Raw genomic sequence first — 27,465 nt, 5'->3', positions numbered from 1 at the left:
CACTGAAATTAAATCAATCTGCAGTTTGCTGGGGGACCCCCTGACAACACCTCAAGCACTCTGGAGAGACAACTGAGCCTCCGTGTGGGTCCTCCTTGTGCGTCCTCCTTGTGCTATTTGATTTCCCAGCATGCCTTTGCCCCAGTTTCCAATTTCTTGGGAAGTGACAGTGACCTGACAGGATTACCAGACGTCCCCAAAGCACAACTTTTGATTCCTCAAGTGGCTCCTGGCTCCTTTAATACCAACCTCCAACGGAGAGTTTGACTCTAGAGCCAAATAGTTATGCGGGAAAAACCTGGGGTCCAGTTGTTCTCCATTGACTCGCAGTTAATAATGGAATTTGGGCAAGTTGTACAGTGTGTTTGCCAGTGACTATGGAGGCGGGGCAGTTAATGTCCAAGACTCTTCCACCGAAAATAAACCTGCATGAGGGAAGAGAGAGAAGGAGAGAGAAAGGGAGAGGAGGGAGGGAGGAGGAGGAGGAAGGGAAAGAGCCTTTCAACGGGGACAGAAGGGAAAGAGTGTCCGTTTCAATGGAATAAAAACTGCGCAATTTCTTTAAGGACTGCCTGCTCCGGTCGCCGCGGACCCTTCCTCTCTAGGAAATGGATATCAGTTGTGGTTTTTGGATGATTAGGGAATCCGTACCCATTGCAACCCCCGCTGCCTTGGAGGCTACAGGAGCTGGCGATTTTTTTTTTTTTTTTTTTTTTTACCAGATGGTCTTCAGAGGAGGAAACGAGCTGTGCAATCATTTAGAAAGGCGATATGACTGTGCAGAGATGCAAGATCAGTGATGAGTCTGTCCGTCATGCCTTGCCCATGGGCGAACACATCCACATTTTGTGAGCCGGGGCTGTGATCTATCTGCGTGTACAGCGCTCCCCGTGTCGACGTTTGCACCTAAAGGCGTTATGGATGTTGAATGGGGTTTCATGTTTTTTGGGAGAGGGCTTTTTATGGGGCTGCGTCATCCGTGGCTGGGAAAGGAGATGGAGTGCTGTGCAGATTTTTTCACTATTGCACTGTTTTCACGGCGAGAGTCAGCACGGCACCTCCCCAGCACATTTTGGATTACACATACAAGGTAGGCACAGCGCACAGTACGACTCTAGCAGGCATACATGCTGACATGTGAGGCTGTAGAGCCCGTGTTACCTAATTGTGACAGGGCAACCAATGAGGCTCCATTGAAAACAAGCTGAACTACAGTATCCTCATCCTGTGGTAAACCTTAAAGGACGCGATCAGCATTACAGCAGAATAATAATCAGACACTTGCAGAGATTAGCATGACTGTGGCAGGCGATCCTAAGTGTGGTAAAGTCAGGATTTATCAGAGCACAAACACGGCATCTGCGTGGAAACAGAAGGCTGTATCAGTGGGATCTCTTCAAGGGGAAGGTTTGATCGCATTATACGAGCACTAAAACAGCGCAATGGGCTGCACAACTCCAACTTTACATTAATAAGACCGATAAGTTTCCATAATGCAGCTTCATACGTCTGTGTCGCTGACAGCTGTTTTCTCTATTTTCCCCCGAATTGAGACTGAAAGTGGTTTCGGTGATGTCATGTTTTTACGGTAAGGAAGCTGTAGTTTACGGGAAGGTAGGTCTGGAGTCTGTGATGTCGCAATCGCCTTGTGTTCATCTCGGTTACACGTTTCTAAATGCACGAAAAGGCGGCGGAAGGCGTCCGTGGGGGAGATACACTACGCGTGGCTGTGGTATTTTGCAGGTTGTGGGCTTGAACAGCGGCCTATTGAATGAAATGCGACCTCGCTAGTGTCGGAGGAAAGAGTGTCGCATTTTCTTTCTGAAATGTCATGTGGTGAAGTTGTGGCGGGTTCTCTACTATTTCCAGGAAGAGCGTTTGAATTTTCTTCCCTTGGATTTTATTCTGTCTCCACCCCTCTCTCTGCTGCTCCTGCGGCACTGCGGCCATGTTGCCGCTGGGAGGCGTCCCAGGACAGAGAATTGGTCAAACAAGGCTCATAGCTGCGTCCTGGTTCCGCTGCAGACCAGCAGGCCTGGAGCAGGTAGACTTTTGGGGCTCTTAGTGAATCTAAACTCACTAAAGTCTGAACGTAAATACTGCTGCGCAGTAAAACCCCGTTTTACACGTCACTGTCATTAAACAGGGCTTGAGCATGTCGCGCATCTGTCCACATTTAAAAACCGACCAAATTAAGTAAACCTAAATGTCAGTGTGAAGAGTTAGTCCCCTCCATGTTTGCCTGTGCTGTGATGGACTTCTATCCCACAATCCACTGCTACTCTCCAACACAGCTGCAGACAATAATTCCCACTGATTGAGGGCAGGTGTAGGTAGCAGCTCCGGGAGGACAACCCAGGCCCAAAGACTGGAAACACTTTTAGCAGAAATACTTTTTTATTTTGTTGTTGATAATTATTGTAGTTATTTTTTTTTGTAAGTTCCACTTTTCCAAGGCCGCAGGTAGAAGTCTACGGCTCACGTTGTGTCACCTGGTGGGACAAACGGTAACGTGGCTACATTTGTATCCCGCACTCATTGGACAGCCTTGTGGGACAGACGGGGGGCAGCAGCCTCAGTGTGAGCTGAGCGGCTCAGTGCTCCGGACATATTCCCACCTGTGATGCTCAACTATTGTATTTAGATTTTTTGCAACACGTAACTAAGGCCAAAAAAGAAACACACCTTTTAATGCCCACAGCAGGCTAATTGTGGCTTCCCAGTATCACACCACCATGAATTACAGCCCACACATGCACAGTATTATGTTACATGTTACATGTGACAGTAGACTGACAGTAAAGCCCCCCCCCGTGCTTCTCCCCTCACTGTCTGACCTTATGAACATACAGCCTGTTGTGACAATGTGAGCCATTTCTTTCTATTTCCATATGGAGTCATTCCAAAACATGCACTGCACCACTGCATGTACAGTTGGTATATTCCCAAAGACAGGCCCCCTTTTTCCTATTCACGTCTCCGTTTAGTGGCTTGAAATACCATCTGTTACTCTTGTATGATAGAAGTCTATTTTAGGAGGGAAGTCAACAGACTTTTGCCTTGTTTAACATCATCTATGTATCCCAGTGAGGCAGTGTGTCCAGTACTACTCTGAATCGAATGTATGTTTGTGTGTATGTCACATAGTGTATTGTAGGTTTTTTTAGCACAACAAATTTCGTTGCACTACTGGTGCAATGACAATAAAACTTTCTGATTCAGATTTTCTATCAATGCATGTGCACACTAGTGTACAAAGCTGCATTAACTGTACTAATGGCTGAAGTGCTAGAGTGCATGTTCTCCTCTAGATGGCGACATTCGCAGTCAACCCTGCTCTGTGTGTGTCCCTTGTGTAGAACAGCTGCTAATTTCTTAAGGTGCAGTGGTGGAAAGGCAGACTGTGGTCTCAGAATATGTGGTCAAATTTGATTGCCTGAATTCAACTCATTATCAGGTGTTAGTCCTCCACTTGATTACTATTTAAATGTTTAAATCCTCTGTTAAAAAGGTTAATGTCCTCATTGTCCATCCCATGCACAGGGACGGAGTGAGGAACATGCCCAACCACTGTTGTGCTAGGTTTGAAGAACCACCAGCGCCTGACTGAAGCCATAAGTGAAATGTCGTCCCGGGCGTCTGACCTGCTGTAAGCAAGAATGGGCAAACACGAGCACATCCTGTCCAGATGGAACACCGCCTGGGAGTGGAAAACGCTGATGCCTTTCCTTAGTGATGGTGAGCTGGACATAACTGACTAAAGCACGGCTGTCATTCCCTGACACAGCCCTTGACCTTTCTATGTTATTTATTTATTTATTTATAGGAAGTCATTTTGTCAGATAGGATGGAAACGGTTTGGGTTGCTGTACCACTAACTTTTCACCTTTGGGTTCCACGACCTCGTGGCCATCTCATAGCATTTTACTCAGACATAATGGATGCTTTTAATAGAATCCCAGTATATTTTGTCACAGAGCCAACATCACAGTTCACTAACATTTCCAGGTATTTTCCCACAACTGACTATTAATAACAGCAGACTAATCGGACTGATCTTTATCAGACCTGTTGTTTACATACTGTTTTTCCTGCAGGGGAGCCATCTGTGTTTTGCTGCAAGTGCCCTCCTGCCCAGGTAAGACTTTTGCCCTTTTACCCAGACTGACTGACCCGCGGTGACATACGGGATGTGTATGGCTTCACTGTTTGGTCATGTCAGGATGTCTGTCAAGTAGATATATTTGTCTGCTTTCTTTCAGAACAATCGAATGTTTGCTTCAGCTCAAATGCACTGAAATATCCAGCAGCTGGGTTCAGTATATTCATATGCAATCTCTGATACTGTGTGGATCAACGCACAGCTTTTCCCCAAGAGCCATATGAAAATGAAGTCACTGTAGAAGCTCTTCTTCTCTATTTCCATCTCTTTCCGTTTTTCTTTGTTGTTTAAGCAAGGAAACATACTTAAGGGATTTGTCTACTTCAGTTGCCGCCAGTGAAAAGGAAGTTGCAATGATTTTGCGTTAACACTTTTGGTTTTGCCCATTCTGTCAGCTAGTTTTGGAGCCAAAGGTGGTAGAAGGTCATAGAAGCTCCACCTGTGACTCGCCATAGACCTTACATAAATTGAACCAGAGTCATTGTGACTGATGTCGTCTTTCGAAGCCCGAAAGAATCAGTTTGCTACATTCACTGACCCACATTTTCTGTCTGTGCTGGCCTGCTGTTTGCTTGATCAAACATTACGTTTCATGAACCAGTTCGATGTGTTATATTTTTTCTATTTGTGATGCTCTACGTTTGTGCAACTAGTTGTTTCAGTATCATCCCCCTCTGTAAAGGCTCTGTGGTGTTGGATTAAATTGATGATTTATTAGCTATAGATGTCTGAAATGTTTAAAATGTACCTCAGCTTTTGCAGATATGAGTGCTTTTCTCTTTCTGTAGAGGTTTTGCCATAGCTACTAATTGATTGGGCTCAGGGCCAGAGACAAGCACACACTCATACACACACACACTTCAATTTAGCTGTACACATTCGACACCTTTACTTATGTGAATGCACACCTAATTAAACACCAGCTCTGTTTCATTTTTACACACACAGTCCTCAAACACCCCCAACTCCCTTCTCACTCACTGTTTTGATCTCCCTCGTAGGGACAGAGACACACACACACACACACACACACACACACACACACACACACACACACACACACACACACACACACACACACACACACACACACACACACACACACTCTCTGTCTCTCTAATGCTGGCGTCTCCCAGGACCTTGCTGAGTCTCACACACCTGGGGTTTTCCATCACTAAGTCTGCTCAGCTTTATTACACACATTTACAGCTGGCCATGAATCAGATCCATTATACGCATAAATGCACATGCACATATACACACAGTAGACACACTCCATTATGCATGTAGACAAATACACACACACACACACACACACACACACACACACACATACATGTAAAGCACCGTCTGGCTTTTCTGGAGGAGAGGGTTTTAGTCGGCAGTAAGAAGGATTGTTAGAAAAAGACTAAGATGGGCTGTACGTTATACTTACTGTTACATTATGGTCTGTTCTGTAACCAATCTCCACATCGTTTTGTCCAATGCTATTTATAGTTTTAAAATGCTGGTACAGTATAGCTATAATAAATCAAGTAGCCTACTTGTTATACACCATTTATATTGCATATAAACCCTTCTATGGGGACATAAAAAGTGAGCGACTTGTGCATGAAACAAACAGCTTGTGGTCATTTGCTTAGTGACAGTGATACCATGTCTGTTATACTGACTGTTGCGCTGTATGATTGAATGTGTTAATATATTTGTGATAGAGTGCTACTGTACATTTGTCAGCGCTGGCATCACTCAGCATGACAGCCCTATCATTCAGCTTGCATCTGTCTCTGACACACACACACTTGCACACTCTCACCCTTGACATGGCACCTCATGCCACCTTCCCTTTGGCTATGAGTGTCATGGTGTATCTCATCTACTACCACTGCAGCTTGTAGGTCTTTTTGACTACAGAGATACATGGTCATTATGTGCCACAAGGCCAGTACTGTATCCTGGTGGCTACGTAAGATATGCTGCCTATTATGTACCCTGAAGAGTCCAATTCACAACCTTGTTGTGTGGCATTCCCTCTAGCGTTGTTACAGTGCCAGAAAGTCGACTTTTATTGTAATAATAAATCTAAAGCTATGATGATGTCACCATACTTGGCTTGCAGAGCTTGGCAGCACCCTTTACACCAGGGTTTTGATGCTGGCTGGTTGTAAGTGAAATAATTCCATATGCTCCACCTGGGACCAGTTTTGCCAGATGCTTTATTTGGACAGGGGTCTAGTTTAAGACATGGTAGATGAGTGGCATATGTTCAGCTGCGCAATTTTGCATTTCAGAGCAGTAGGAGTCCATAGACTACAATGAGTATACTGTCCTACAGATGTTGACAGAGGGAGTAACAGAACATTTGATTTTAAAAATAGGGATAGTGTTGAAAGCCATGGTAATGACAAAATAACTTGACTTTCAAAAACCAACACAAATGTGAAAATAATGAATAAAGTTGAAGTCAATAGTGAACATTCCAGTTAATTCACCTTTGAGGTATGAGTCGCACTTGACTGGCCCCAGAAATGCAAACACCACAGGTAACATTTAACGTCAACCACTTTGCATTACACCCCCTTTCAAACAAGCAGGTGACAGTTTGTCTCTGTTCATTGCTGGCCATAGGATAGCACATTAGGATCTGTTTTTCCCATCTGCTTTGTCTACATTCTCCTCCTCCTCCTCCTTTTCTTTCCTCGATATGCTCAAATCCATGTGCCATCCACATGTGCCACACACCCTGTGGAGGTAACAAAGGACTTGAGCTTTGAGAACATTCAGTAGTGTTTTAACAGTCATAAGAAAATTCTTATTTATTTCCTCAGTCCCATATTCCATCTGTCACAGGGGTAATAAAGAAGTGCGGATGTTTCAGTTGTCATAAGAGTGATTCCCTCCTTGTCTTCATTGTCACAGTCTCCCTTTATCTGCTGCCGTTACCTGATGAACAGAACACATTTCTGCAGAAGTGTGAGATCGTCTTAGACCCTGAGAACGAAGGATATGGGATAAAGAGAGAGAAAAATGCTTTTGCTTCAAAGGAGAACAGATTTGAAAGGAGAATGTAGAGAGAGATTCAGAAAGAGAGGTGGTTGAGCTGACTCAGGATGCCCGGGGGGAGGACGGCAGGAAGCAGTGGGTGAGGAGGAGGACAGGAAAGAGAGAGAGGCGGAGAGACTCCTCTTCGTCGTTGTCGTCGTCGCCCTCCTCCTCCTCCTCCTCTGTCATCATCAGTGCTGTCATCAAGGGAGGAGTGGCGTAGGGAGGGAAGGAGGAGAGGTGGCGCTGACATCATCCACCTCCTGGAGGTCTGTGAGGGCGCTTTACCACATTCTCCCTGTTAAAGCCTTTAACAGTCACATTTATGCCATCAGAGGGAGTTAAATGAGTTTAAACAACAGCTGGCAGCAGGGTAGAAAATCTCATTCAAGAAATGCTGAGTCCATGTAAAGAAAACGGGTACTGAATAAGAGAAGAGAAAGGCAGAGATGGAAGAACAGACAGACCTAAAGATAAGAGGAATGGGAAGAAGAGATGAAAGAAAGAGGTGTGCAGGGAGAGAGCTCCTTTGCGGTTATATAACTTTTCTGCAAAAGAGGGCAATGGGTTTGTGTGTGTGTGTGCGTGCTTGTTCTCATGTAAGCTCTCTTTGTAGGCTCTGTGTGTGTGTGTGTGTGTGTAGGGGTGACGGAGTTTGCAAAGATGCCCTCATGCCTCCTGTCCTCTGCTGTGCTAGTTTGGCCTGCATTATCCAACTGTAACAGGCCTCTATTGGTATGCTTTGTATTTGTGTGTATGTGTGTGGTGTGTGTGTAACTGTTTTAATAGCACAGCTAAGTATATGCTCTGACGTCTACTATGAGGTGTCTCAGTGTTGATGTGTGCACCTGTGTCTGAAGGCCCCACCATGATTTTGGAGGCAGTTAGAGGAGGTTAGATGGTGCAAGACTAGTGTGAGAGTGTGATAATTTAGGCATGTGGAAGGAATGAGGTGTGTGTGGACTTGTTGAATGTGTGTACTGGTATTAAAAATCATAAAGAGGAGACAGTGGCGTTGCTGTTTAATATGATTCAACAACCGTCTCCTCCAAACAGTCATAGACAGACCTATAACTGGGGAGAGCTGCGATATTGGAAGGTAATCAAAAGTAACGCAGTAACACTGCCAGCGACAGTTAGTATTGATTGTACCATGTCTCTACACTGGGGAAGTAGCGTTGAACAAAGCCTGAAATCATATGATGTACAAAGCCAGTAGTCCACTATCTGACGCCTTTGGGCACTGAGCGTCACCTGATGGTGTTTTTGTTGGTGTGTCCCTGTTTGGCTCTAGTAGACCGCTTTTTACCTCCCCAGTAAAGTTCTTCAGACACATTCTCATTTAATATTCTGACCATGTGGGGAAACTTTGAAATCACATTCAGAGTTGCACAGAAATGGTTGTGTAGTTTGTATCCCACAGAACATTGCAGAGAGAAAAGCAACACTAAGTTTGTATTTCTTCTCAGGCACGCACAGAGTGTGTATGCATGTCTGTGGCCAGGTGGAAGCTGGTTGTGGTCTTTGCACTGTGTTCAAATACATCTTCTAACATATGAGGTGAGGTGACTTGAGGACACACAGCCTGTTGCACTAGTTTATTGAAGGTGGCTTGGTGTGGGAGAGAGGCCTACATTTCCTGAGCCCTTTTTAAAGCTGGATTTGGTATTAACATTAAAATCATGAAGACTAGTCATACAGAGTACGGTGACAATCAAGAGTCACTAAGTAGTTCAAAAATAACAGGATGGGATTTTACCTATTCTGTCTTTGGCCTGTGACAGTCTGAATCCTCCTGTGCTGATGCTGAATATGTGCGTGTTCACTGATCATGGTGACTTCCACGTGATGTAGAAACATGGAGGTCGTGTTGATGCCAAGTTCATAAAGATACATCGTGTGTTGTCTGTCTCTGCCTCTTTCTCTCTCTCTCTCTCTCTCTCTCTCTCTCTCTCTCTCTCTCTCTCTCTCTCTCTCTCTCTCTCTCTCTGTCCAACCTCCACCCAACACGGACCCCGACAGAAAGCCGCCCACATTGAGCCTGGGTCTGTTCGAGGTTTCTTCTTGTTAAAGGGGAGTTTTTCCTGCCACTGTTACTCAATATAATATCTGATGCTGCTCATGTCGGGATTCTTGAATCCTTAAATTTGAATTCCTGAATCGTTGGGTCTCTCTCTTTATTAAAGAGTTTGGTCTAGACCTGCTCTTTATGTAAAGCTGTTATGAATTGGTGCTATATAAATAAATATTGATTGATTGAAACTTTGGGTTGAACTGCACTGCAATTTGCATATTAGCACCCACAAAGTGATGATATTTGATTGGTCTTAAATATCAGGTGATCAGTCGTATTGCCTAGTAGACAAACCAGGTTTCCCACCAGAGATTTGTCTTAGTAAAGAAACATGCAAAGCTGAAGGAAGCACACACGCATTTGTCTGTGTGGACTTCTGTCAGGCTGGTTTTCCTACGCTCTAAGTGTGTCGCCACCTTCCGCCTATGTGTTGTGTTATGGGAGGAAAATGTAGGCGCTGTTGTTGTTGCTGCTCTGAGTCAGAAAGTCAGCTGCAGCAAAGAGGGCACAAGACGTGAACACTATCTGCCTAAAAACGAGGCGTGGCTGAAACGCTTACACAGGCTTTGCTAGACAGTGGATCTGCATTTCTCAAACCAAATCCCTTTCTTGAACAAATCCACTGCCCACCCCCCCTTCAAAGAAGAGACAAAACACTGCAGATAGAAGCTGTCTCGTGTTGTGCTCTCTCACCCTCGGACCCTTCCTCCCCACCATCACTCCCCATCTTTCTACCCCAGCTCCTGTTCTGGCTTTCTGGCTCTCAGGTTTCTCCCCCCATCCCAGCCATCTAACCCCCCCTCCCCCATGCCCCCCCCTTTGACCCTCTGTTACCCTCCCTCACCCTCCCTCACCCAAGGGCAAGCCCACAGCTCCCAGCCCTTTGTGCCTTCCTCCCCCTCCCTTCTCCTGCACCTCTGCCTCCCCCTGCCTTTGTGTGTGAGAGGCCAGCAAAGGGAGAGAGGAGAGGCAGGCTGCAGAGGAGGAGAGAGACACACAGGAGCTAGAAGAGAGGGATCCTATAGATCAGATTTTGTGGAGCTGGAATTCTTTTAAATTTGACTCATTTTAACTTGTGGATTTGCACTTTGAGTGAAGGCTGTGCATTCACCTGGCTGAAGTGTTGTAAATGTTCTTTTGTCCCTGATTCATATTGGTCGGCAATAAACTATGAACATTGATGTGCTGTAGACACAATTCTTGTTCTGACTAGCTCCAATATTTTGCATTGATATGAGTTTCATTGGCCTTACAATGTTGTATAATTTACTATAAATCAACTCATGTCGTTGAAAACTTTAGGAAAAAAGTGGTTTGTAAACTTTTCCATGTAGGGCATTTTCAGTTGTTTTGTTTTGTCCAGCTAAGGCTGATGTTGACAAAACTAGAGAGAGCTGGATAAGCCTGATACAGTCCAAATGTATGTGACAGTGTGAAAGATATTGATGTTCATATTTGATCAGTGTGTTTGATGGCAGCTGATCAGCTGATTATAGGTATCTGGTGTGAAAGACCAAAGTTTTACTCCAGAATAGCTTTTCATAGGTGCTATCTAAAAGTAGCATTAGACAGGTACAGTTCACATGCCACAGAATACCACATACTCTCTTCAAGCAAGAACACGGGTATGCATGGCACACACATTTTCCACATTTGCAGATGGTGTGTACATAGCGCTGACATGTCATATTTAACTTTAAATGCATGCATTCATGTGGTATTTTACGTTCAGCACATGCAAAAAATTGTTCTTACGGCCCTGTGTAGAGCAAACACAGTGTATGCACACACACACACAGTTGATTTGCCTTAATGAACCTATGGATGAGCTGTAGTTAAAGGAATGTACTGTATTTACAGTATATTTATGTGTGTATAACATGTCCAAAGAGGACTCAATAGGGGGCGATATAGAGCAGTAAAAACAAAGCTGAAGTATACTGATACAGCATACTAGGAGCACAGACAGTATAGTGGTACAGTGCCCTGATTCACACTCTACTGTCTGTCCTAAGTGGAAAAACACAGGCTAAGATCATAGTCATTATTCAAGAAGATGTAAATGGAAATACATTTGCAGCAGTATAGGCAGTTAATTTAATGCGTGACCTATTATAGGACGCAATTGTGTATGTGTCCTTATGTATTTCCACCTAATACCTTACATACCTGAGAGCTGTGGATGTTCTGTTATTTTGTGTTTCCATTGTAGTTTGAAACAAAAAAGTTCATTTGAAAAATGAATTTGTCATGTAATGATGACATCAATTATTCGTAATCATCTAAAATCATGTGTCATCTATATGAAAACGTTTAGAACTGATGAACACACCTTCACACAACGCATTGGCCCAGGTTACTGAGTTCAGGCGGGGCAAATGGGCCATTACGTGGCTAAGAGGGTTTTAAGCCAGGCACTGAGGGCATCATTCACCCACTGACCTACCTGTGTGTGTGTGTGTGTGTGTGTGTGTGTGTGTGTGTGTGTGTGTCTGTCTGTCTGTCTGTCTGTCTGTCTGTCTTACAGAGAGAGGGATAGAAGCTGGTGTGTGAATGTACAGATGAATGTGTTAATAAGCTTGTCTCAGTATGTATACATGCATTATGCATTTACTGTCCAAAGAGCCACAGCGCCACACATGCATTTTTAAAACCCAGGAAACACAGAGGTAGGTCACGCTGGGTGCACTTGCATGTGTATGTGCATGCTTATCTGTGAGCGTGTGTGTGAAACTGTGTGTATGTATGTGTGAAATCCACTTGCAAGGGAGTGCATGATCAGTAGGAGAGTATATTCCTGGAAAGCCAGCTGCCACTCCTGTTATCACAGCTAACTCGATTAGAGGAGCCTCTGCCGCCGAGCTTCTGCCCTCTCTGCTCTGAGAGCTGCTACGTGCTCGCACCCCCACACGCACACACACTGAAGAACCTCTACTCTAGATTTAATTGAATCAGCCAAAATAAAGTACATTGAATCTCCATCTAATGCAATGTCGTAACCAATGCACTTAAAGCTTGTACCAATAAAACTCCATGAGTCGCATGTATTGTGTATATGCCCTACAGATGATATAAAAGCTGCCACAGACATATACAAAATCAGCCCACAAAGCTTAATGCAGAGAGAATAAAGTTAAGCCGACTAGCTAGCCAACATGACCATAAAAATATATGTTCATTGTTTGCTTCGCATGAAAAAGACCTCAGTCTTTAGGAATGTTTGCCGTATCTGACTTTAAAATCATTGCACCCAATGTAGCCTCCAAGATGGCATCCTAATATGTACTTTACCAAAACCGCTAATAGAAAACAACACTTTGCTACTGTTGTACCAATTAACCGCAGCAAAGCAGAAATGTCAGTCAGGCAGCCAGCCTTTCATGTGAGGTGCTGACCTTTCCCAGTGATCATGCTAATCATTGATCACTTAGATAAACACAGGCTACCATAAGAGCCCATTATTGTCCCTCCCAAAGCCTTCCTATGGACTGCAGTTATAATTAGGCCCTGGGGTAATTGGCTGACTAATTGCTGTTGGTGGGATACATACATTGCCTATCGTCAAACCTGAGGGGAAGCTCTGCTATTACTTTTAATTACCTGCTGTTAAGTTTGACAGCTAACCCCAAGTGCAGTTTTTAGAGCTGATGGTTGTGTTCTGCCTTGTAGGAGGGGAAGGGGATACTGGATACCAACCTCCAGTGTGGGCACTGCCACAGTGGCCCAGAGGGATCGCTCCTGTACTCACACACACAAACTCCCAGACACAGACACATACACACCATGGGGTCAACAGACCCATGCTGGCTTTTAGGCAGCAGACACATTCATCATGTGTCTGTCCGTAGAGGGGCTGCTATTCATTGTTTCTCCTCCTGCTTATTCTTCAGTAGCTGACCTGTCTTGTGCATTTCTGTACCTCTCCCACTACTTCTCTCTTTGTCTTTCCGCCCCCTCCATCTCTCAGCTCTTGTCTTTATATCTTTGATACTCTCCCTCTCTCACTCGCACCCTTTACATGTCTCGCCTCACTGAGAGAACAAAGAGGACATAGCTAGTTACCTTGTCTGTGTCTGTCTGCCTGCATGTTCTTTTGAAATGTCTGAAGTGTGAGGTTAAGGACTCATCCCAGTGAGCTAGTTTCTCCAGTGACACAGAAATCACTTGATCACTTGAGTTATCAGTGTTTTATGGATTATAGAGCGCTAAGAAGCCAGAACACACACTTGCTAATGTAGCCTGTCGTAGGCCCTCAGTTGATATCAGCTCCTGTAATAACATCTCATTAGAAAAGAGCTGTGCAGTGGATATGCAAGTAAGATTAGGAGTTACTTTGCACAAAATTGTTCTCAGAGTACCAGTTGCACTGAACGTTTAAACAGAAAAGACCTCCGATTGAAGCTGTTTATTTTCATCTATCCATCTTCTAAAGTCACGTATTCCTTTTTTCTTTATACTGTATTTTACATGCACTAACCAAAGGCACCCACTGTGTGTTCTGAACCCTCACAGGGCTTATGTTCACATACTATTAATTGTTCTACTTTTTGTTGTTTGTTTGGACTTTTATTATGTAAGCAGTGGCCACTTGTCACACGTGTGTGTGTGTGTGTGTGTGTGTGTGTGTGTGTGTGTGTGTGTGTGTGTGTGTGTGTGTGTGTGTGTGTGTGTGTGTGTGTGTGTGTGTGTGTGTGTGTGTGTGTGTGTGTGTGTGTGTGTGTGTGTGTGTGTGTGTGTGTGCGTGCGTGTGTTTGTGTGTGTGTAGGGCAACTTTTGCCAGAGCAGCTTTTAAAGAAAAACTACCTGAGGCCCTTTTCAAACATGACACCAACATATAAACTTGCTATAGTTTACAGAGTAAATGTACATGTGTGTTTCCCTTCCATCCCTGAGAGTGAATGTGATGGAAGACTGTGGTGATTGTTTACTTTGTTGAGAGGATGCAGCCTGACAGATGGACAAACACAGAGTGAGACAGTGTGTTTCTTCTCCTCATTATGAGTGTCTGTACTGTACTGATCCAAGCACTTCCTGTGTTGGACGAACTCTTATTCCAGCTCCCCAGTCTTCTTCATTGTGTGTAACACTTCAGCACATGCAGTTACACATTCACAGGTGTGGAGACGCAGCACAGTTAGCTGTTGGAGTTGCCATGTGAGTTTTGTTTATATCTCTGCTGCTTTCAGACTAATTGCTTCAGCCTGAGTTTATTAAGGGCTGATCAACATTGTATTGTATGTACAGTATGGGTACAGTATTGTGTATTATAGTGTAGTATTATAGTATAGTATTATAGTGTGTGTGTGTGTGTGTGTGTGTGTGTGTGTGTGTGTGTGTGTGTGTGTGTGTGTGTACATGTGCACACATTTATACACTATACAGGCCATATCCAGGGCCAAGAGCAGGGTTGTGTTGCCATGGTGAAAATGAAATCCAAAATGCAGAGTTGCAAGGAAACCCCTGATTGGCTGAGGAGCCATGCAAGGGATTGTGATGCATGCTGTCAGCTGGCCAATGGGATGCAGGCTGAGCCAGGGCTGTTGCTAAGGGGAGTAGCTTGGAACAGAGTCAGCTGGGTTTTCTCTCTCTCTCTCTCTCTCTCCTCTCTCTCTGCATCTCCCAGTTAGTTTCTGGCTCGCTTGTCCGTTCTCTCCTGCTGCTCGCTCTGCCTTTGCCCTCATTGACTCCTTCTCCCCCTCCTTCCTGTCTCCCCATAGCTCTCCCTTCTACATTTTTTTTGCACTTCCACACGTGCAAAAGGGGAAAGAGCACATGTTGAAAAATTCACTGAATATTTCATGCAGCTTGTTGTGTGGGGCTGGGGCCGTATCCAAAGAAGCCCTGCACACCAGTGGTGTGTATGTGTATTTGCCTGCATGCATGGAAGTTTGCATGTTTGTGTGTTTTTATTGTGTGTATTTTCTTAGTATGTGCATCAGTGTGGGCTTTTGTTTACATCCGTGTGTGTTTTTGTTCATGCTTATTTTGTGTTCATGTGCTGGGCTCTTGTACACTTATACAGTCTGTTACCTCTCAGTGTTTGTATCTTTCTTGTTTCTTTTAAGTGTGCGTGAAGGGGTAGGTTTTTATGTGTGTTTAATGTCGGGGAGCTCTCCAGGGAGTTGGGGCTCTCCAGCTGAAGAGGGGTGTGTTTGAACACGAGCCAGGTAGTGTTGGGTACGCGCCTGGCGTCACGTAGGGCTGAGCCCCCTTCACCACCACCGCCTCCCCTCCTCTCTCTCAGTGCACCATATCCAACTGCTTATTGGCTATTACCACTATTCACCTGACACCCTATATCTGTACCCTGCTGACATAATTACTAAATCCCTACAACAAGTTAAAGGTTTGGGAGGTAACTTTTATGAAAATAGCTTTTCTTCTCATATTTGCTGAAACTCTCCCTATATCCTGGTAAGAGAGAGAGAGAAGAAATCTGGTTCATTTAGCTCCTCCTAGTGCTCCTAATGACATTTACAAGACTCTACCGCACCTGAACAAAAACAACCAATCAGAGCCAGGAGCAGACAGCTTCCCTCCCCCACTCATGCTCTCACTCAGTCAAGCTCAATATCTTCAGCAGTGGCTTCAGGGGGAGCTTTGCAAAACGAATGTAAATAAGCTGCTAATTTACAGGCTTACATCTTTATTTCTGTTGTGGCTAATGTGACTGCCAAAGTTAGTGAAGTAAACAAGTCAATAAGTCAAGCAAACACATGCAGCATGCTGACGATTGAATGACAAGGACAGAGATGGGGCCGGTAAAAGGGTAAAAGGGCCGAACGACTGGTTCTTTTTTGACGGTCTACCAATGTGGTGGCCCACCAAGATTTCTTCTGGTGGGCCAGATGGCCATTACACCACCGATATGGAGCCTTTGTTACTGTACTGTTAGGAAACCCTGTAATTTTACTGTTATCACAAAGTAATATCTAAATGCATATGTAATGAAGGGAGGGCCAAGTATGTAGCTAAATCATATAACAATGTAGACTATAGGCTTTCTTGTATGCCATTTGTGTGCATACTAGCCTGCATGTGCATGACAGTCAAATGGTTCCCTTATTGATTCCTGATCAATTTTCGGTGTGTTTTTTAAAACATAGTGTCTGTTATCATCTTCGAAACCTCTCTGCAAGATATTTCCCCTCGGTAACAGACATGCTGCTCGGTAGGGAGGCAGTAGCACTGATGTTACAGCATATTGCTTATGTTTCCACTGTTAACTTTTCTGCACAGCTTCTTACTTCAGGGCTAAGACAGTAGCATTACATTGTTCTCGGGAAGCTGCAACTGTCCTGGAGCTCTGAGGCAATTTGGCTTCATAAATGAAAATGTCTTGCCTTGACACCACTGTAATGAATGTTTTGCTGTTTAATCTCCCACCTACTGAACATAAAATGAATTAAAGAAGTCTGAATTGGACGTCACTTCGTTTGGCTCCCATGCCTTTGTGTGCGTTAATGACACACATTGTGCACAGCAGTAGGCTGAGGTTTTGCGTGTGCATCCACTCATAAGAATGTGGGTTAGCATCAGTCACAGAGTCATCATCAATTATTCATTTATGACTGAGTTGCTGGATGAGTTGTCAACTGTCTGACTTTATTTGTGCAGGGACATCACAAGTGGAGTTTAATATCTTGATCAAGCCAAATGAATGAGGAGCTGTGAGGTGTAGTACTGAGTCATGTCATGCTCGTGGTAGTCAATGATCAAACTTTGCCAAGAGGCAGCAGCAACACAAAGAATGACCTTTTTGTTCATTTTTGGAAAGGCAGGAATATTGTACGTCACCCTGCAAGTGGGCAGAAGGAGAAACAAAGCATCCGCTCTCTACACATTTTTCTGTCTCTCCCCCTCCAGTTTCCTTCCTCCTTCCACACTTCCTGTTTCCTGGCTCTCATCCTCTCTTTGTTCGGCTTTCTCTCTCACGGGTAATTTTTTTTTCTCCTTCCGCTGTCATTTATTTTTTTGTACGTGTATGTGTACGTGTGTGTGTGTGTGTGCGTGTGTGTACGCGCGCGTGTGTGTGTGCGTGTGCGCGAGAGTGTAATGATCTATTGTGCCGACGGCTGCCAGGGGAATCACTGAAGTGAGGCTTCCTACTTATGAATCAAACTACACTAATAGAGCATGGCTGGCTTTGAGATGACATAACACACACACACACACACACCGTGACCGTCCCATAGCCCCAAATCATTCATTCACAATAATCCTCCCAATCAGTTATTCAGAATGAGAGATGGAGGGAGAGGAGGCATGAGTGAAACATTGGGAGGGAGAGGGTGGCACTCACTCACGTCATGTGAAAACAAAGTAATTACAGGCATTATTAGTCGTGTTAGCTGTGTGTATATGTGTCAGCGCGCACGCACACGTGCTAAGACAAGATCAAAAGCAGGAGCCCCAGCTGGGGCTGGAGCTGAGCTCTTAGCTCTCCCACTGGTTTCATTTGGGTTATCCCCATGGTCATTTTATTGATACAATGTGAGTGTGTGTGTGTATATGCTTCCTCTATGCAAGAAGTACTCATCAAAAGTAATCAGGAATGGGACCATTTAGGCATTAACACAGGTCTGTTCAAGAGCACACTTGCACACATGCACATGTTTTCCACCTCTGTAACAATGGAAAACATTATACACATGTGCATGGGCACTCACACTCAGAAAGTTTCCTAGTGTGCACTTGTGCAGTCTGTGGGACTTATTGGAAGAGAATTAAGCAGTCAGCCTCTGTGCAGTGGTTTAAAAATAGAAATATCACACACACACACACACACACACACACACACGCTCTGCTTGCAGCTCAGAGATAGGAGAAGGGAAAAGCATCTGAGTAGTCCAGTCATTTTCCCCTTTTTTTCTGTTTCTTTTTCCTCCTCGGCCTCATTTGTCCTTATCTGTCCCTCTGCCTGCTGTACACGCTGTGTCAGACAGACAGCAGAGACGGAAGAGCAAAGAAGAAGTAAGAGTGAGGACTGATCAAGAAAGAGAGAGAAGTGTTAAAATGAAAGTGAGTATCCATGGGCATCGGCCATGCCAAGTTTTCATCACTGCAGCGCCACGTGCATGTGTTTGGCTCATAGGCACATGCAGATGTGTGTGTGTTTGATGTTGTTCAGTGTGTTGGTGGGTGCGCTCAAGCAGCAAAGTCTGCACATATTGAAATGTCTGTGGTAGACAGCGACAGTGAGATTTTGGATGATGGAATTTCAGTAATCTCCGTCTCTGCTTCACAGGCTAAGACTCAGATGGAGGCAGGAAAAGCAAAAGGCTCACTAGGAAGGAAAAACTGAAAGAGTTAAATGTTGAGTGTGAGGGTCGAGCAGGTGTCATGGCGAATAACAGAAAACACTGCTACTGCCAATATTTATCTGTTTACACAGAAAAGTTCCCTTCACCGCTCTGCATGTCTGTCCATCTCCTCTGTATGTGTATGTGTTTATCTGTGTGTGTTGTCCGTGCAGCACAGTGACCGTTTATTATCCCTCTGATCACTGCTGACTGCCTCTCCACAGAGAAAGAGACAAAGAGAGAGGTGGAGGAGTGATGAAGAAGTAGAAATTTGTCAGAGAGAGAGGAGATGATTATGCAATTTAAGATAATACTTGCCTTGAGGAGAAGATGGGGACCTAGAGGGAGAAAAAGACCGAAGACAGCAACACAGATTAATTTTCTTTCTTTATTCCTTCACCTGCATTCTTTCCATTTCTTCTTCCCTTGCTCTCCATCTTTTATGGAGTTATTTTTATCTCAGACTTTCTGCCTGGCTGTCTGTGAAAATGTGTAGCTATATTTTATAATGATGGTGGAGGTGGTAACTCTGCTCTTTTTCCCAAATGAGTGTCAGTAAAGGGAGAAACTCTAAGTTCAAATGCAGGCAGATAAAACGGGATGAAATACTCTTTGATGTACCGCTGAAAATATTTGTTACAAGTTGAACTGCGCATGAGTGAGACAACTTAAGAAGTAAAAGCTACTCTTAAGTGAAAAGTGTTTCTGTGACATCTAAGTTGTTGAGATGTGATGTTACGGGTCAATGAATATCAACCTCCATCTTATTCACACAGCCACCGACATCTGATTTAAACGGTTTTACTGATGACAGAAGTGAAGTCAGTCTTTTGAGAAAAACAAAAACGGATCTAGGAGCAAGCAAAGCTGGAGAGGCTGTCATGTCCAACTCATTGTTGGTCAGATTAGAGCACATGCTTGCATTAAGCGATAAATCCTGAGGTTCAAAGTTCATTCTTGACTTAGCCTGTAGAGACAGCAGTCTCACCACAAGCTATTGATCACATCACTTGTAAGACAAGCTTCCCATTCCCTGGGCAAACTCCATCTGCTGATGAAAAGCAAGTGATATGATTGAAAGCTCAAGAACAGCCATCAAATGGGTCTTGATTCTCAACTCAGCTGGTTGAGGAACCAGAAAAACAGTCATTCAATGTTCATATAGGAGACGTGCATCAATGAAGGCCTGCTGAGTATGTGTTCATCCAATGTCAGACACGTTCACAGGAGGCAGCTGTCACAGGTTAGCTTCAGGTTTGCACCATTAGCATGAAGACTAGTCTGCACATCAAGTTGAGTTTCAGTTTCATTTCTGCCTCTTAGTTCACCCTCTCATGCTCACCCACACAAGCACGTTCTTTCTTTCTCTCTCTCTTTTCAAGAGCTTAGTAACATGTTAGCATCATGAAATTAAGTTTCCATCCTTAATGTAGACACCTCGTCACAAAAGCATGCCAGTATCCGACCGCTGCTCTATAAAGGTCTATGCTTTACCCCAAAAATGTCACCATTCTCAGAAATTTCTCCTGCTGTAACAATAAACAGCAACTGTTGGGTCATAAATCAATTCAAACATGCCTCGACATTAAATTAATGTTCTGTCCTCACTTCTATATATTGTTTCTGCATTAACAAGCATCACTACATAGCTTAATGATTTAAATTCAAACAGTCACCAAAAATTATTTGTCTCGATCTGTTTTGCTATTATATCCACCTAAATGGTTGTTTCCTCCAGCTACATTCATCTGACTCTTAGAGAGGGAGAGAGACTTTCTCGTAACAATGTGAGAGACAAGACAAAACAAACTTTTCATCAAATGGACTCATCAAAGTTTCCTTTGCAGTTTCTTGTAATCACACACTGTCACACGGAAATACAGAGACATGTTACAGTAGAGAACGGACATGTAGGCTGGATCAAAGGTGTATTTCTTTGTAATGATGGCACACACATAAACAACATTAAATTCTTGTTAAAGGAAGTGGGCGTTGTCGTTAAAGTGGGGTTAAGGCGTCTGAGAAATACAGTAGGAAGCAGCAGGTGTTTCTCAGCTTCAGCTCAGTGCTAACCTGTCTTTGAAATACTTTCCATTCATCTCAAGGTTGTGAGCACTTGTGGCTGAAACCACATTTTATTTTTTGTGCAATAATCATGTGTTTTGTGTAACAGTTCAACAGAACCAGCTTCTGTCTCTTCCAACCCTCCACTTTTTCAATCCCTCCATGTCTCTGTCACTGGGATTTGACCTCTTGGCCACCGGCCTCATCAATAAGGGGCTCATTTGGGGGAGGGGCAGTGTCAGGGGTGTGTGTGTGTGTGTGTGTGTGTGTGTGTGTGTGTGTGTGTGTGTGTGTGTGTGTGTGTGTGTGTGTGTGTGTGCACGCGCACGCCTACGCCTCTATGTTTGTGTGTGTGTGACCCCAATGGGGGCCCCGAGCCATAGTTCGATTGAGAGAGGGTTAGACAAGCAGGGAGGGGTCGTATGGGCCCCCCACCTTCCGCCATCTTAGGTTTCTCTCTATTGACTGCTGTGGCTGCTTCAGATCCCAAGTCTCCTGTAGTGTGTGTGTGTGTGTGTGTGTGTGTGTGTGTGTGTGTGTGTGTGCAGTGTCTGTATCTCCTGTCCTTTCTCCTCATGAGTCTCGCAGGTGGACAAAACAATCACTCATTCTCATCTCTCTTGCTCCCTTTTATACAAATCTGTGCCTGTGTACGTCCCCCTTCCTGCCTCTGCTCTCTCATCCTTTTATTCTGTCCCACTCTCCCTGTCTTCCTCCCTTCCTCTGGTCAGGTGAGAGGGAGGTGAGGAGGAGGAGGAGGAGTATTAGCCTCGCTGTCTGGAGCCAGTGGTAACCTTATATCTGAACAGAGAGAGACAGAGAGAGGAAGGGTTGCTAGTAACTTGAGCTTTAGTGATTGTACATTCAACACAGAGGTCATTTTTGTAGACACTGGATATGAGTAAACACACACCGACACACACTCACAGCCTCCACCCTGTGCCAAAATATATGTGTACATCACACAAGAGCACATATAAAAAGCATATTTTCTTCCCCCACTCAGTGATGTAATTCCAATGCAATGTCGCCGTGGCGATTGTCCTCTTCCATCCTCCGGAAATGGAGGCTCTGAGGTTCGTGGCTGATTGGCTTGTCCAGGCAGCTGGAAAATGGAGTTTAGTCAGCTTTGTGCCCTCGGGCTGCTCCATGCTCTGACACACACACACACACACATACAGTACACATACTCAACACAGATAGATTAGCTGGAGGAAGGATGAGAGAAAGGGAAATGGAAAGATTCATAACAAGCTGTAGAAAGAAACAAAGCAAATAGTTCTGTTAAATGCTTTTATGACTGCGATGGATTATGTACTATCACATGTTTTCAAAACGATACATCTTTTCAGTTTGGTTTGAGTGGATGAAACTATGTTTTTGGAGGGTTTGTACACAGCTTTGGTAATGTCCCTTACGAGCAGCCATACCAATAAAGTGACTTAATTAATTAGAAACAGGAGAGAGAGAGAGAGAGAGAGAGAGAGAGAGAGAGAGAGAGAGAGAGAGAGAGAGAGAGGGAGAATATCCTTTGATTTTGGACTGTTGTCAGTTAGAAATATATCACCTGGAAAAATTGGAAGTTTTTTTTTTACTACTTTGTGAAATTTTGCTAACCATTATTGGGAAAAATAATCTATAGATGAAGTGAGGATTAAAATAAGGGCTTGTTGCAGCCCTTATACACTGGAGGTTTTGATCACTAGTTGCACCATGAAGCAAAGTTTTGATGAATGTTTTGTTTCTGTTTGTTTGAGTACATGGGTGATGCAGTACACGGTTTACACTATTCCACTGACAGCGAGTGATGGTAGCACTCCAACAAAAATGTGGGAATAACAGCAAAAGCCCTGAAACAATAAATGTAAATACAACTGTGTTTGAATTTGAATTTGACTTTCCTGAACACGACAGAACTTAGTAGGGAATAATCACCTGTAATTTAAATATTTCAGTTGTGATATTGCGCTGTAGAGCCTGTGTCTGTATAATAAGCTCATGTTAGTCTGCAGACAGGTTTGGAGCCCCGCAGCCACCGCACGCTGCCAAGGTGAACGAGTCCTCACCAGGCCGAGGGGACCAGATGTGTCAAGTGGTTGAGCTGGGGACACAATGGGCCCCCCGAGGCTTGTTGAAGTGCCTTGGGGGGGCCTGGACTTCGGGTCCCCCCTCAACCCCCTGTCCCTCTGAGGACGGGCTTTTCCTGGGCAGCGTGGCACAGTGTGTGGCCTGGCCCTGGGCCAGAGCAGCCAGCCTGCCTGCCTCTGCCAGCCTCCCTCCCTCCCCTGAGACCCAAGACAAAGCTGGGACACGGCCAGACACTCCAAGCTCTCTGTTTATCTCTCCATCATTCCCCTCCACTCTCTACACTCTTTATTTTTCTGCTCAATCATTAGGGGTCATTGTGTCCCTTTTTTCTTTCACATTTGTTTCTGTATCACACCATCCTATCGCTTTTCTCTGTGTACACATGTTCTTTTTCTTTCCCTTTTGTTCTTGTTTGTTTCTCTACAAATTCATGTTATACGTGTCCTTCATCTCTAGGTCCTGTTCTGACCGCTCATACTCTCTTGTGTCATCTCACACACACAAAGTCAGGGTTCCCTACATGCATATACACACGCACACGCACACACACACACACACACACACACACACACCCACACCCACACACAGGCAAACTTTCACCCTTCTACACACACATAACTTAACACACACAGGTTTACAGGTATAGGCCATCCAGCTATGCAAAGGCGCACACACACAAACTCTCCCCCACACAACTTCCATCTCTCTTTATATGCACACACATCCGATTCACCACCACCCCCAAAAAACACACACGAACACAGATGTACTATTGCAGTTTTCCCATATAAACACACATATAGCCCAACTCAACACATCCCCTTCCCACACCCACACATACACCCCCTCCCTCTCTCTGTGGTGTGTGTGCTACAGTGCGTCTGTCATCCTGTCGCTGTGTGTGGGCTCCACATCAAACCAGCTGCCTAACCAATAAAGGCTAGCGCTAGCCACCAGGCTCAGACCAGCTAGCATGCATCATTCACTGAGGGTGTGTGAGTCTGTGTGTGTGTGTGTGTGTGTGTGTGCTCCGTCCTCCACAACCACCCACGGTGCTGCTGCTAACAACTCTGGCTCACTGCAGTACTTTCTGGGGAGATGAGTGGTTCTTTCTCACTCTGCCTCTCTGTCTCTTTGTCGCTCTCCCCTCATATCACACTCATTTTCAACTTTCATTTATTTGCTCTCACTTCTTTGGGCCCTTTGACTTTCTCTCCCTGCCTCTTTCTTCGACGCTGACCTTTTTTTTTCATCCTCCATTTGTTTACTCTTATTTTCCTCTTCCCATAACTTTCTAATTACCACTCTGTCTGTCACCCTGCCAGTTTCGTAGTGACTCCGAACCACAAACTTCACACCTCACATGAAAGAACAATATACACACGAGACGGGGTGCAAAACGTATTCTATATACGAGTGTAGACATACCCACAGTCAATCCTTACTTTTCAAGATTCTGAAGAATTCGATTTTTTTTTATTTCACATGCTCCTTCAGTCTAAGACTCTCCTCTATTCTATTGAGCCCCTCTGCTCAGGCCACTGACAGTTACAACTGGTTTAAAATTATTATTGGCTTGGTGTTTTTCACTTTAAACCTTTAACATCCTCCCATTTGGCAGCACTATATTTTTAAGGTTTTAGTTTTAGACTCTGCGTTCTACCCAATTATTTTTTAGACAGGAGTTACTTTTGAAAATTATGTTCAGTGGTAATCGGGGAGGAGTGAGTGGGGGGGTTTCCTCTGACAATAGCGTAACATTCTGATCGGCGGTGTGAGAGAGAGGAAAATAAGCAGGGTTTGAACTACACTTTACACTAATGCTTCCATCACTTTTTCTGTGTAGAACCAAATGCATCGCCACAAATGCCTTTTAGGAGAAACTGCCCATATGTGTGTGCCATTATCACCATTTCAACAATTGGCACAACCCTCTCAATGATGACAGGTTTGCCATCAAATGTGGCGGCTCTGGACAGCTGAAACACTACTGCCCACATGTTGGTAGGTGGTGATAAAAACTATAGTGAAAGTGGAAACATGGAAAATGGCAGAAAATTAAGTCACTTAAAGTTAATGAGTGTGCCTCAGTGAGTGTGAGTTATACTTTGTCACGTCTCATGTTCACTAAGACACACAAAGGTATGGTCACATACTCACTCCTGCATAAATGGGGGCATCACAACTGTCGCTAAGCCTGCATTCCGCACTGTGAACTGATGTGGCCTCCCGCTCCTCACCCTCACCTCTCACCCTCGCTCGCCCCCTCTAACCCTCACACCACCACTCCCAGTTAACCCTGAAACCAGCTTCTTCAACAGCCTTTCTTTTTTGTTTCGTTTGTTTTAACCATTTTGATAATATTGGCTGCATAATAAAGCACACTAAACACCAGCCACACATAAGTCAGTCTAACTTTGCTACTGTGCAAGATGCATGCCATAGAATGCCTGCTGATCAGTATTTAGCACATTAACGCACTGCCCTACAGCTTCATGGTGTGCTGGTGTAAAATTAGGTTATAGTTAAATGAATTGAATTATATGGTTCAGTATTACAGGCTTCAGTTGGATTCTGTTGATGCAAATGTGGGGTGTCACATTACACGATTCTGACTTGTGACATACTTGGGATCACTTTCTGTCCCTTCAGGTCAGTCTTTCTTTACAAAGCTGACAGAGACAGCGCTTGGGATCAGTTTTTAAGTTCCTCTAAAGACAAAGGAGAGAGTTACTCCGGGGCAGATAATGGGTCTTTCTATCTCTTTTTTTTAGTTTTTTTTGTTTCTGTCTCTCAGAGAAGGCCATGCTGACCTGTCGTGCACTGACTGTTGCAGTGTTTGTGTGCGTGCATGTGCGCTACTGGAGTGAGAAGTGTGTGTGTGTGTGTGTGTGTGTGTGTGTGTGTACAGGGGAGATAATCTTTTTAATTCTATGCAGTGTTTGAAGTTCTCCTTTGGTCGGCTCCAAACTTTAACATCAAACGCTCAGGTCACCCACCCTCCCTTCATCTCTGCGTCTTCCTCCTCCCATCACCCCTCCTCCCTCTCCCTCTGTGATCTGGTGAGACTAGCACAGGAGTGTCCTGCAGATAAAGTGGGGGCAAGTGAGATTAGACATACTGACGCCCCTACACACACACACACACACACACACACTCACACACACTCACACACACACTCTCACACACACACACACACACACACACAACAAGAAAAGACACAGCCAAATAAGTGCTTGTGCAATGAGTTGAGGCAATGACATTATGGAGCTGTATGCGTTCAAAACAATGTGTGTGTAAGCAGCTGGTACAGCCAGTTGTTTCATCATCACTCTGTAACCATGTCTGACACACAGGGCTATTTTTACCCCACAGTCAGACCCTGCAACCCACTAGATGACTCACATGTCACTATGAGCCAAACCACACACACATAACCTGAAGATTTCCACTAAGATGCGTATGGTGGTGAAAAAGTAAAAGTGTGTGTGTGTGTGTGTGTGTGTGTGTCAGTCATGTGCCTCTCAGGCAGAGGCTGAACAGCTGCATGTGGTTTGTGTATGTGACAACGGCTGGTCTCTCTTTTTTTCTCTTCCTCCCCTCCTGTCTGGCTGGACTCATGGTGAGTCTTCCTCCTCATTCACCAGCTATCAAAGCACTGACCAAATGACAAACACACGCACATAATTCCACATTCACATGCACATACTACTTCTTTTGTGTCTTGGTCTTAGAGGAGCCAGATACGAAGTTGCACATGTTTATGTGTGTTTGTGTGTGTATTTGCTGTTGTGTCTTTTAGCATTGTATGTGTGTTTGTGTGCGTGCTCCTTTGTGGTTGTAGGTTTTGTTCCAAGGTGTTTCGTAACTGTACACATGTTTCTGTACTGGTGGGTGTGCAGCATGTCTGTGTACTGTACGGGACTGTAAGTAAAGTTTTGTGTGTGTGTGTGTGTGTGTGTGTGTGTGTGTGTGTGTGTGTGTGTGTGTCTCCTGGTTACAGCGCTCACTGTTTTGTCTAAACCTCCAGTCTTTTCTCTTTTGGCATGCTGACTCAGCTGATCTGGTGCATTTAATAGGGTGTGTGTTGCAGATCCGGCAGCGTTTAATAGGGTCTGTGGGCTCTCTGGGCTCAGATTCATGGCCCAGTCAGCCAACAAGTCTCTGAACACAGTGTCTGTGTGCGTGCGTGTGTACTGTGATACCTTTTAACGCAAGTCATTACAGTATATGTGTTGGCAGAGGTGTCCTACAAAAGTATTTACTGTATATGTGGTCCTTCTATAGGTGGACCGTGTGTGTGTGTGTGTGTGTGTGTGTGTGCAATAATGTATTGACCTTGTCTCTCATTGCCAGTTCCCAGAAGGTTGATGAATAAATAAAGGCGTGACGCCTCCCCAGCAAGCCTTTCTCTGCTGCTAGCAAGACAGAATGACATCCCACGCGCGCACACACACACACACACACACACACACACACACACACACAGCTATCTCCCACTCTGTTTGCCATGCTATATTTGCACAGTGAAATAATGTTGGTTCCCTGCGATACTCTGACCCAGAATTCTACCTTTTTCTGCTTCTGCATTCATGTACATTTCTAGAAATAGGTATGTTTGTGTGGGGGGGTGGGAGGGTGGGTGCAGGACAGCAAACAATGCATCTTCCTGGTTCCCTGACCTATCCTGGTGGCCCCTATGCTTTGAGCTTGTTTTGAGTTTCATAGCTTCG

The 27,465-nt window shown here is 44.5% G+C and overlaps 1 protein-coding gene across 1 annotated transcript in view; it reads left to right on the top strand.

Annotated features, from left to right (window-relative positions):
* Window positions 1-622: 622 nt before the first annotated feature.
* kdm6ba (lysine (K)-specific demethylase 6B, a) overlaps window positions 623-27,465 on the top strand; it is a 91,462-nt gene continuing 64,619 nt past the window's right edge. Inside the window, exons 1-3 of the mRNA XM_070854314.1 lie at window positions 623-1,090; window positions 3,544-3,738; window positions 4,098-4,138. The gene's annotated coding sequence lies outside the window, so the exon portion shown is untranslated. The remainder of the gene's footprint in view (window positions 1,091-3,543; window positions 3,739-4,097; window positions 4,139-27,465) is intronic.

This window comes from Pempheris klunzingeri, chromosome 23, assembly GCF_042242105.1.
Source record: "Pempheris klunzingeri isolate RE-2024b chromosome 23, fPemKlu1.hap1, whole genome shotgun sequence".
NCBI classification, from domain to species: domain Eukaryota; kingdom Metazoa; phylum Chordata; class Actinopteri; order Acropomatiformes; family Pempheridae; genus Pempheris; species Pempheris klunzingeri.
This window is presented reverse-complemented; position numbering and strand designations above follow the sequence as displayed.